This window comes from Vombatus ursinus, unplaced genomic scaffold (genome assembly GCF_900497805.2).
Source record: "Vombatus ursinus unplaced genomic scaffold, bare-nosed wombat genome assembly UNPS02014791.1, whole genome shotgun sequence".
Classification (NCBI taxonomy): Eukaryota; Metazoa; Chordata; class Mammalia; order Diprotodontia; family Vombatidae; genus Vombatus; species Vombatus ursinus.
Genome location: NW_020954569.1, coordinates 49,807,945 through 49,820,591, shown reverse-complemented (window position 1 = coordinate 49,820,591; position 12,647 = coordinate 49,807,945). Strand labels below are relative to the sequence as shown.

Here is a 12,647-nt window from a genome sequence, read left to right as displayed (position 1 = left end):
CACAACTCTGACTATCATCTCAGTATAGAAGATTACTAAATCTATAATCCAAGTTATCCTCTCTCCCTCTCTCTCTCTGTGCGTGTGGGGGGAGGGGGGGTGTGTCCTGCATTATTTCCAGTGGCTTTCAACAAGAATAATCTAATTTCATCTTCCTTCCTAGGGTAGGTCATGACCAGGTCTCTTCATATAACAGGGGAGGAAACAGGTCCTGGGAAGTAGATAGAATTTTGAGGGGGACATTCCTAGGCTGTGCTATCTAAAGAAATTCAAAGGGGAAGTCCCCAGCCTATACAACAGACAAGATTATAACCCACTAGAGGTTGGGGGATGCTGTTGGACAGTAGGCCCCCTCCCTTAGAGGAAGCTAGAACATAATGGTTTCTTTGTTTCAAGCAGAACAGAAGGCTTTGAACCAGTAACAAGCTATCTGAGCCCCCTAGACATGCAAAACTGGCCGGCAAAGGCAGTACAGTTCTCCCACACCATGTGGGTCTGTACCAGCCACCAGCTACCATTGTAAGCACTATCTCCATGGGAGAAAGAAAGACAAGGGAAGGTGTTGATCATCAATTGGATCAGAACAGAACCAGAACCACATGTATTCTTGTTCTGTATTTTATTAATCCTTACAAGTTAAGGAAACCTATTCTTTTATATCCCTTGTTCATGCCCAGTTAACCATTTGTACCATCCAGAGTACCTAGGCTTGTACCTAGGCTTAAGATTGCTTCACAAGCCTCCCATCATATACCCAAAAGGTTTTGAAACACTCTGACTTCCCTATTGTTAATGATAGCAACATTCTACTCGTCAAATCTGGGATATGTCTTTGAGTCTTCCCTCCTCCTCATTAAATTATATGGTAGATTTAGAGCTGGAATAGACCTTAGTGGTCATCTAATTCAACTACCTTAATTTGCAGATGAGAAAACTGAGGCCCAAAAAGGTAAAATTTGCCCAAGATTATATTGGCATAGAGAGAATTTGAATCCTGATCCTCTGACCTCAAATCCAGCACTGATTCCACAGTCAATCAGTCAAATCAGCTATCAGTATGAAGAAGTTCCCCTTCATAACATTTCACATTTCTACCTGAACCTTTCCACTCTTAACACTACTCACATATTGCATCACAGTTAGGCTACTTACAAATTCTAATTAATAGACTTCCTACTTACAGTCACTCCCTCTTACAATCCATCCTACACACAACTGTCAGATTAAACATCCTAAAATAGTACCTTCATCATGTCACTACTCAACACCCTTTACTGGCTCCCCATAGCCTACAGAATGAAGTCCAAACTCCTTATCCTGGTATCCAATGTCATCCAAAAGCTAATTCCAACCTACCTAGCAGTGTGATGTAGCAACTAAAAAAGTTCATGTGATCTTGAGCTACACCGAGGGATATAGCTTCCAGGAATACAGGGACGCCAGCCCCAGTGTACTCTGCCCTTATCAGACCTCATCTGAGCACATTTAAGGACACTGATGACCCGGACAGTGTCCAGAGGAAAGCAACCAGGATGGTGAAGACCCTTGAGCCTTTGTCATATGAGTATTAATTAAAGGGACTGAGCATATTTAACCTAAAGAAGAGAAGACTCAGGGGAGCCATTAGAACCATGTTCCAGTGGTTGAAGGACTGTCATATGGAAGAAAGATTAAATTGTTCTGTCAAAGCCCCAGGGGACAGATCCAGGAGCAAAGGGTGGAAATTGCAAAGAGGTCATTTAGACTTGATGTCAGGAAAAAGTGTCCCAACAATTAGAACTATGCAAATGGAATTACCTGATTTGAAAGATGGTGGTGAGTTCCCTCTCCTTGGAGATCTTCCAGTAGACACTCCCGCTAGATGACTACTTGGGGCAGCTAGGTGGCGCCATAATGCATAGTGCTGGGACTAGAGTAAGGAAGACTCTTCTTTCAGTTCTAATCTGGCCTCAGATACTTACTAGCTGTGTGACCCTGAGCAAGTCACTTAACCCTGTTTGCCTCAGTTTCCTCATCTGTAAAATGATCTGAAGAAAGAAATGGCAAACCACTCCAGTAGCTCTGCCAAGAAAACCCTAAATGGGATCACGAAGACTCAAACACGAATGAAACAAATGAACAACAAAAAGATGACTACTTGTCAGATATGTCATATTAGAGATTCCTTTCATGTATGTTTTGGACTTGATGGTTACTGAGATCCCTTCCAACCTTTCAAATTCTGTGATTCTACTTCTTGAGATTTCTTCCAACTCCGGCCGTTGTGTGCCTCAAACAAGTCTTATACTGTCCTTTCCTTCTTCTATTCCAAACTCTGTCCCCTTCCTGGAGTGCCTTATCTACCTCTTCTATATCTTCTCAAATCCTACCTACCTTCTGAGGCCCAGTTCAGGTCCGACTCCTCCAGGAAGTCTTGCCAAACCACTCTTAGTTGTCGTGATCACTTTCTTCTCTCAACATAGAATTTATGACATTATCTCAAAATCATGTACATACTGACTTGTGACATTTCTTGTATTGCTGTCTTGCAATGCGATTTAACTTTTCACAGATCTATGTCGTGTCTCTCCAATTCAACTACAGAGTTCATCAGAAACAGAAATTTTTCACATTTCTTTCAACACACAGATGGTGAATCTTGCACAGGTCGAGTATTCAAAAAACATTGATTCGTCTATTGCATTTATATGATTACATCCTCAATACAATATAAGGTAAGAATCAGCTTAGAACATGCGTTAGAGTCAATTAGGTGGTGAAGCAGTTAGGGCCTAGAGTCAGGGAAAGACCTGAGAATCCAGTGTTATACAATACCCAGCTGTAAGGCCTGGACAATTCACTTAACTTTCTGCCTGCCTCAATTTTTTCAACTGTAAAATGTAAAAAGGTAAAAAATTTTCTCAACTGTAAAATGTAAAAAAAAAATTCTCATCTTTCAAGGTTGTTGTGAATATCAAATGAAATAATATTTGTAAAGTATTTAGCTTAGTTCCTGGCATACAGTAGGTGTTTAATTAAAGCTTGTTCCTTTCCCTTCATTTGAGAAAAATTTAATAAGCACTACAACAAAGTGAAAAATAAATTTAAAAATAAGATCAAGACTGAATTCTTTAACATCGATATTTCAAATATATAAAATAAATTGTGCTAAAAGGAATAAAATATATGCTACTAATTCTATGGACTAAGGACTTGACTTAATAAAACCACTTACATTATAAAATTTGAAGAACTACATAAATATATTGTATTTCTATAACCACTTTAGAACAGTTGACTACCATTACAATTCAATATGGTAGACTCAACCATAAGTCTAACTCAAAGCATATCTTGATATCCTTCAGTGGCATCTACATTTCATTAAAATTATTAAAATAAAAAATATCATGGAACAGAAACACTTTAGTTTTCCAAGTGGCAAAGAGAAACCATTTCACAATTCTGGGCCTCAGTTTCTTCACCTTTAGAATCCTTTAGAATGAGGGGTAAGACCTATAAGAGCCCTACCAGCTCTGAAATCAAATTATACTAACCTATAATTTTCAGAATGTGTTATTTTTACAAAAATAAGGCTATGAAGTTATGAAATACATTGGAATTCTCCAGGAAGATCCCAACATTTCTATGTCTTCTCTAAAAAAAAATTCCATCCTCATTCGAATAGCCTTGAGATTCTAGAAGCCAACTAAAAAGATATGCCTTGAATCAGTGAAGATTTCTAGAATAAAAGGAGGCATTTGAAACTGTGCAATGCTATTGATTATCATTAAATTGAAGGCAGTAACCAAACATGAGGGAAGTTTTCTAGTCTTTGTGCAACTTAAGTACAGGAAGTGATGTCAGTAGTTATTCGTGCCCACTTAAACTTTCTCTCAACTCCCCACATGAATGGAGGGAAGCAGTGACATGAGTAACACAGAAGCCATGTATGGAATGGATGTCAAGATATATGGATGGATGGAAGTCATGGATGGAATTCACAACACTTCAAATAACATAATTCACTTGACTGTGAAGTCAATACCTTATGCAAGGAGAGATGTTACACGGAAGAGGGATGAGATTTGTTGTTCTTGACCCCAGATGACAGAATTTGACACAATGGATAAAGGTTGCAAAGGGGAAAGTGTAGGACTGATGCAATAGAAAACTTCCTACCCAAAAGTAGAATAGGCTGCCTTGGAAACTGAGCTCCTGACTTAAAATCTTCAAGCAATGACTGGAAGACCATTTGCAAAGTAAGAGAGGGAGGGAATTCTTACTAAGACACCAGGTTGGATTCCATGGCCTCTGGGGTCTCTTCCAACTCTGAGATGCTTTAACCATAATCTAAAAGGGGTTGTGGCACTGAAAGAATGTTTGCTAGTAAAGAGGTTTTCTGTCTCATCTGCTCAAGTTCCCTGAGTGTGGCCTCTGATTAGGGGTGAAAAGAAGATTTTTTTCCCTAAACCTCACCCCCAACCCATTCTTCCTGGCCTTTCCTCTACTAGCGCTAGCTTCTCTAACAGCCAGTAGCACTTTTCTTCTCTCCTGCCACCCCAAAATACACAGGCATAACGTTTAAGGTTGCCCAGAGCCAAATAATCTGTAAGTGTGTGAGGAGGGATTCAAACTCACATCTTCCCAGCTGTTCAGCACACATAGGAAGTTAACGTACATACACGCAGTTTAAATTTATTATAGTTATAAAACTCATTTTGCCAGTTGACCCAAACATACAAATATTAGAAGCATTCCCTAAAGATGTAATTTTCAAAAAGCTATCTGTGCCAAAATATTTAAAATTGCATTATATGTAAAAACAAAAAAACTGGAAACAACTTCAATGTCTAATGACTGGGGACTGTCTAAACCCACTAGCAGGCATCATTGTAGTGGAATGCTATAGTACCATTAAAATGATAAAGTAACTATTAAGAAAAATAGAAAAGACACAAAAAAATGCAAAGTGAAGAAAGCAAAACTGGAATAGTTGTAAAAACACTGACTATACAAAAATGTAGACACATATATGTGAGCAACATCATATCAATCAAGGAAAGTAAGAGGCACAGTTGATGTGCAACTGTTATTTGTACATTAATGTATATTTGTATTGCCAATCATCCCAAATACACATTTGATGATTTCTCACATAAAACTAAGTTCATCAGAAAAAGGATCAGATTTTACTAAAATATATGAGTATTTCAGCTTACAATTGTAAGCTAATATTGCTATAGTACTTTAAGGTTTACAAAGTGCTTTATATATGCTATCTCACAAGAACCCTGTAAGGTTGGTGCTATTATTATCCCCATTTTTACAAATGAGGAAACTAAGGCTGAGAAATTAAGTAGTTTAAGTCACACAGCTAGAGTCTGAGGTAAAATTCAAACTCAAATCTTTCTGATTTCTAGTTTAATCTTCTATTTCCACCTTCTCATCCTAGGCCATATTGATACTTAGAGACTTCCTTTTCCTGCTTCCAGTTTGGGATTCTACCTTTGTAGGGTGAGGTCATAGGAAGGTAGATTCCAGCTGTTCCCCACTAGAAACTATAGGAAGCCATTCCTAACTAGAGTTGCTGAAAAATTAAACAGGTTGACTCATTAACTTGCGGGCTCTCAATCACTGAAAGTGTTGAAGCAGAAGCTGAATCTCTTGGGGATGCTGCAAAAGGGATGCTGGATATATGTAAGAGGTAAAACTAAATTATCTCTAGGATTCTAAGATGCTCTTTTTTTCTCTCTCTTCCTTCTCTCTCACAGCTCCTTTCACTGATCCCTGTTGGATTAAATCATGCTAAATATTCTCTCTCCAACAGTCCCTGACCTTTTTCTTTCTATTAATGAGCTATATTCCTAATTGTTATGCTTTTTTTACTTTGGCTCGAATTCTTTATCCCTCATTTTCCTGAATTTAATCCACTGTTCTCAAACTTTCGTTGCCCACCCTCCTCAGGGTCTGAGGAAGCTTGCTGAATCACAGTGAAAATACTTTGGTCACTTATCTTAGCACAGGCAAGTCACTTTTTCTCTCTGGTCTCAGTTTCTTCATCTGTAAAATGAAGGGACAGAGCACAGGGATAGGGATAAAATGACAGGAAAATTACTATCTCATGACAGTCTACTGAACTCTTAAATTGCTTTAGATACTGGGAACTTCTTTCTTATATTGAGCTGAAATCTACTTCTCTCTGAGTTCCCCCTCCAAAAGGTAGGATGTTGCTTTGGCACAGGCAAAGTATAGAATAGAATAAAGTGACAGAGCCATAGTGAATTATAAGAAAATTCTCTCTTCTTCTTAATGATGCCAACAGACACTTGAAAGCCAGATCTTCATGGAATAAAACTCAACTATATTCACTTTTGCTGTTGTTTCATTAAAACATATAAAGACAGGTGAGCATCCATTGTGACACTGTAAAGTATGAAGTATTACATGATATAGTTGTTGTTATTCAGTTGTTTCAGCTGTGTCCAAGTTTTTGTGACTCCATTTGTGGTTTTCTTGGCAAAGATACCGGAGTGGTTTACCATTTTTTCTCCAGCTTACTTGACAGATGAAGAAACTGAGGCACACAGAGTTAAGTGACTTGCCCAGGGTCACACAGCTAGTAAGTGTCTGAGGCCAGATTTGAACTCAGGAAGGTGAATCTTTGTGACTCTATCCACAGCACTCCATCCACTGTATTACCTACTTGCCCACATGACCAGATAGTAATGTCTTAAGTCTTTTTGACAATAAAAATTGAGCTCAAATAAAGTGTGTGTATGTACTGTTTATACATGTTTAATGGTGAAAAGTTCCACAATATAACTTATATAATAGCCAAGTCTATCTATGAATAGCTAATAAAATAAGCGTATTTTGACATTTGAATTCCCAACTTACCAGGTTATTTATTTAATTGGAGGTTGCTTTCTTCATTAAGTAAGCCTTTCAAACTGCTTGTAAAGCCTGGCAAAGATAGCTTATACCTATACTGGCTCTCTTATTCCTCAGGCTAATTTTTTTAACATCCTAATGAGTACAAGACCATCAAGGTGAGCACAAAAGGATGAGTGCCAGGCACAGTCAACAAATTTAGATGGTTGATTGACATTTGCCATATTACTTTCTCTGTCTCTGTTTCTGTCTCTGTCTGTCTGTCTGTCTGTCTGTCTCTCTCTCTCTCTCTCTCTTTCTCTCTCTCACACATACACACACATAGAGTAGAAATTTTAATGCTAAAAGATATTTCAAAATGAACTTTAACTAAAATGTAACCTTTTTCACATTCTGTCTTTTGGTTTTTTTTGTTTTCTAGCAGAGAGCAGGGATGAAAAACATTCCCCTAATGAAGCAGAAAGCAAATTTCTTCCCCCAAAAAATACCAAAAAAGACCCCAAAAATCTGAAAACCTTCTACATGAATTAAAAACTACATTCAGTGGCACTGACTTGGGGTAAACTTTAAGTTAAAACATGTAAGGATAATGGCCAGTGGTGGTAATTTTTAAGCCTGTCACAGCCACTAAAGAAGAGAAGCAAAGGGGAAGGGTGCCCCCCATTACCAGTAGTTGCGGGAACTGACGTCTGTCCTCTTTGAGATGACAGAAAAATCCACACTATTCAAGAAGTTCTGAATTTGGATACACAAGCCAACAATGGAGAGGGGTGGAAGGGGGAGCCAGAGGTCTTTCAGTTGGCCCCAGCACGTTAATCAGTTTCAAGCCTGCCACCACTGACAACCAGTGTTTTTTAAGTCTTTATGATTCCTAGGTGTGCATGTAAATATAGTATAGTAGCTTTTTATAGATATTGAGATCAAGTAACAGGGTTTCTAAGGAGAGCATATTTGTTACTTTATGTCTGACCAAAGAAAGCCCTCACTGCAACTGTCTGGCTCACAATAATATGCTGTTTGTATACAAAAAATGACAAACCAGACCCACCATATGGAAATCATTATTTTCCAGGAGTAGTGAGTTGATTCAGCCACATTCTCATATCCATTCATCCCTGAGATCAATATCACATGTATCTGCAAGATGTCTGACTAGGGTTAGTAATAATACACATTTCTCAAGTTAGTATTAAGGTTACACACAGCATTTTGCATACATTATCTTTTTTAATCCTTACAACAGTCCCAGAAGGTAGTTATTACTATGCTCAATTTAGAGACAAGGAAACTAAAGCTCAGATATGGTTATTTAACCAGGGTCACATAACTTGTAAATATCGAGGAGAGATTCAAACTCAAGTCTCCCAAACCCCAAGTCCTGAACTCCATTCTCTATAGAAGGGGTCCACATGCCCCTAAAGGGGTCTGTGGGATAAATTTCAGGGGACCTATCAACCTGGATGGGAAAAAATTGCAACTCAATTTACACTAACCTTTCATTTCCTTTATAATACTATGTATTTTATTTTATACAATTAAAAACATTCTTCTAAGGAGTGTTCACAGGTTTCACCAGACTGCCAAAGGAATCCACGACACAAAAAAGGCAAAGCACCCCTGCTCTACTCCATGCTGCATCTAATAATAGCTGACATTTATACAGCCCTTTAAGGTTTGCAAAGTGCTATACATACATTATCTCATTTGATCCTCACAACAACTCCATGGGATTAATGTTATTATTATAACCATAAGACAGATGAGGAAAATGAGTCCCAAAGAGGTTAAGTGACTTGGTCACAGTCACAAAGTTAGGAAGAAATTGTGGCAGGACTGAAATGCAGGTCTTCCTGATTCCAAGTCTACTACACTATCACATGCACTCCACCCTTCTAAGGCTTAAGGTTGTACAAATACACCCTCCCTTATTAATTGGTTCCACAAAACCAGAAAGCTAGATGAAATGATATTATGTAGCAAAGTTAGTTCTACACGAACAGTGATTGAAAAGAGAATCAGCTGAACAGTATTTCATCAGGATTTTACGATTATACAGGAAAGATTGGGATATAATGTATTAATGATGTTATCAAAGAATGACATTCTTCTGGACAACCTTTTATGGAGTATTCCTACAACCTGTAAACATGGAACAAAGTAATATTAAAGGCCATTCATAGGGTTTGAACCCATGATAATGACCTTAATAGCATGGCACTTTAAGCAGCTGGACAAGGTATAATAGAGCAACAGCTCAAACTCTTTTCATGAGCATTCCCTCAATCTTCAGGAATAAATGTTTTCAGACAGACAGACATGTTAGTGGTGGTGTTACAATCTGTTATCCCAGATCCTAGAGAGGCTCAGCCAGGTAGTGTTCTTGAGCTCAGGAGTTCTGAGCTACAGCAGGCTAATTGCATTGGGAATCCACCCTAAGTTCGATGTTAATATGATGAGACCCTAGGATCAGATGGTCCCTAGGCTGCCTAAGGAGGGATAATAGCCTCTGTACTTCCAGCAGGGAGGCCGAGTCTTTTCTTAAAAATCCTAAGACTCCCTGATACAATGGACGTTTCAAATTGGCTATGAACACTACATTTCTTAGAAAGACTTAAGGAAGAAGATGTGCTAAAGAGGAGATTTTTAAGGAGATTTTAGAAAGTAAAGACAGAGGTTCATTAAAGTAAGGTGGATGTATTAATCTTACTGTACTAACTTCCACCTGTACATTTCTATGTACCCAAAACTATACTTAACCCTGTGAGAAACACAGGATATGGTCTTTGCCTCGAGGTACATACAATCCACTTGGAAGCAAAAGACATAGCCACACGAAACAAGAGCAAACAACAGGAGACTGTATGATTAGCTGTGAAATTGCTTAGGAATGATTCTAAGTGCTTAGGAGTTCCGAGGAAGATAAATGAGGCATAGAGTAACCAGGGGAAGCTTTCTAGAAGACAGTACCCTCAAACTGGACCTTGAGGAGTGCATTAGATTTGACTAATTGATTGAGTAGGTGGAGGGAATGACATTTCAGATGGGAACAATAAAAGCAAACCCCCGGAGACAGGAACTAGAGTGCTATGTTCTTAGGGTCTGAGCCTAACCAAAGTGAAGAGTGGGTGTCAGATAACACTTGGAAATAAGATTGGATAGGCAAATTAGGAAAGAATTGAGATATCTTCAAGCTCTACCTGTATTACAAAATCACACTTCCCATTTCGACAGCAGACCATATTTTACCCATTTCTGTGATAATTTTTTATATATCACTTTTGCTTTATCAAAAAAAAAACAAATGAAACATTCTTTGTATTAATTTTAACCTAAACAGCGTAACTTGACAGTTTTTGCTAAAATAATAATTATAAGGCATTCTTTAAAACCTTTAAAGCAGTAGTGAATAAACCAGGATTTACATAGTGGTACCTGTTCTCAGAGAAGCAGCATCTTGTAATTGAAAGTGCTGCAGTACAATAAAGAAGAGAAGATATGGGTTCAAACCTTGCCCCTGTACCAGATACATCCTAACTTTTGACGTGTGTTGATACTTTTGTCCTAAACCTAATTGTTTTTTATTGTGTTCAGTAAGGCCAGTTTCCCCTAAGAAACAAGAATAAACATAACCATAATCATTTTGCTAAGCAATTACCATTGTAATGTAATAAGAGCCCCTGATGAAGCCTGTATCCATCTGTCAAACAAGGAGATAGAGAGGAAAACAACAGAATCAGAAAATTAAAGTTCATCTTGTCCATCTCTTTCACTTTACAGATTAGGAAAATGAAATTCAGAGAGGGACTGTGACTTGCCCAAGGTCACACCGTTAGCAGAAGAGTTCTTTTATTAACACAGGTGCAACCTAATAATTTGCTGATAGCCAGTATGCAAACTGTTAATGTATGCATAGTATACAATGGATTCTGTTTTCTAAAAGAACTAGTTCATAGAATTAGTTATTTAGTTCAAATCAACATGGAGAAAATAGCCACATGCACTATGTAACCTGGATATTTATAGTTATGTAATATGTGTGGGGATATATATATACATACATACATATATATTCCACATATGGAATAGACATAGGCATATAAGCATTTATATCCATGTAAATAATTCACTTCTATTAATGATTTTTCATTTGAGGAGTCAGGTTGAGTGAATATTCTGATGGATTGTGGTTATGAAGACTTCATAATTGAAGAATTCATAATGAAGACTTTCAATCATTCTATGTAAGCTTACACACCCTTTCCGCAGCTTTTCCCTGTAGGAGAGGTTTTTTATGTAAATTTGATGCTAAAGTAAGCTGAGGAGGTCTACCTTGGAGTCTGTATGCAGGTTCTAAGGCTAAGGGTGTCTGCTACTCAGGCCAAGGGGTCAGGACCTTCTGTGGCACATCAACTGGTTCTGCTCAACTCAAGACAATTCAGGAAAGCTGATAGAGGCAGAGGAGCCAGTCTGATTTCCAATTCTGCCTCTTGGAGAGGTTGCTTAAGCACATAAAATCCACTGAGCAAAATGTTTACATAAAGTACCCATATTCCACTATAAATTGAGAAGACTAATGATTTTCTTCAAGGTTTCCCTAGAGGGGTTCCCAAAATCACAGAAATTATAGGCTAAGATACACAATGCTTCAATCAGATATTATACCTATGACAACCCACTATATAGATCTATTTCACCTAAACTCTTAAGTTAAACTATAGTTCTTTAGGTCAGAAAGTGGAAGCTCTTCCTAAAGACCCCTCTTAATTGTTAGCAGTTTATGAAAAAAACACATCTCTATTTCCTAAACTAATTCCAATAAGCAAAATATACAAAATATATATGTATATGTGCACATATGCTCATAGGAGCATGGATTTAGGGCTGGATAGACTTTAAAAGCCATCTATCATCTACATACTCATTTATGACAACCTACTAAATTAACTTTCTACAAAAGGACCTGTACAGAGAATAGACTGAACTCTTCTAATTCCTCATTCCTTAAGAAAGATTACTTATTAAAGAACAGAATCACTGACATACTAACAGAGTAAGAAAAACACTACTACCAAAGTCCAGAAGGCTCCATGTATTATCTCCCCTCTACTTATGAGACAGGTAAACTGTGATACAGAAACCTAGAATATCCCCAAAAATCAACCTGTCTTTGGAATTTAGGTTATCTTTCCAAAATATTTATAAATGTTCAACCCCAAGGAAATGAATCATCTAAAAGTTCTGATGGTATCCCTGCAGAAATGAGCTCCTGAAGTCTTTTTTTTTTTCCAAGTTACATTCAGTAATTCTAAGTGGAAGCCAGTTCCCACTCAGGTTTTTTTTTTTTATCAATCTATAACCCTTTGCTGCAAACAACATTTTATACAAGATGTCTGTCTTTCTGGACAGAATTTTTTAAAAATCTCTATCTTTTGGACTGCAAAGCTTTTCTTCCCAGGGGACACTTGTCTCTGGCTGAGAGGCCAAGAGTCTTTGTGCATGCTCTACCTCACCCCACCCCCCAACAACTGATAGTCCCTAAAAAGGCCCTGTGCCCACTGATGGCCTGTTTTTCCTCGGAAGAAAATAGAAATACTCCAGTAAGTGGCAGAGGCGTGGATCCAAGTAATCTATTCTGATGCTTGTACACTCTTTGGGACTATTACTGCAATATATTTAAACAGAAGTGTTTCAGACTGTAGCCAGAGGAAGCAAACTTGATGGCTTGCTACACACACACACACACACACACACACACACACACACACACACACACA

The 12,647-nt window shown here is 37.9% G+C and overlaps 1 protein-coding gene across 1 annotated transcript in view; it reads right to left on the bottom strand.

Annotated features, from left to right (window-relative positions):
* The window catches only part of FHOD3 (formin homology 2 domain containing 3), a 687,613-nt gene that overhangs the window by 673,970 nt on the left and 996 nt on the right, over positions 1 to 12,647 (bottom strand). The window lies entirely within an intron of this gene.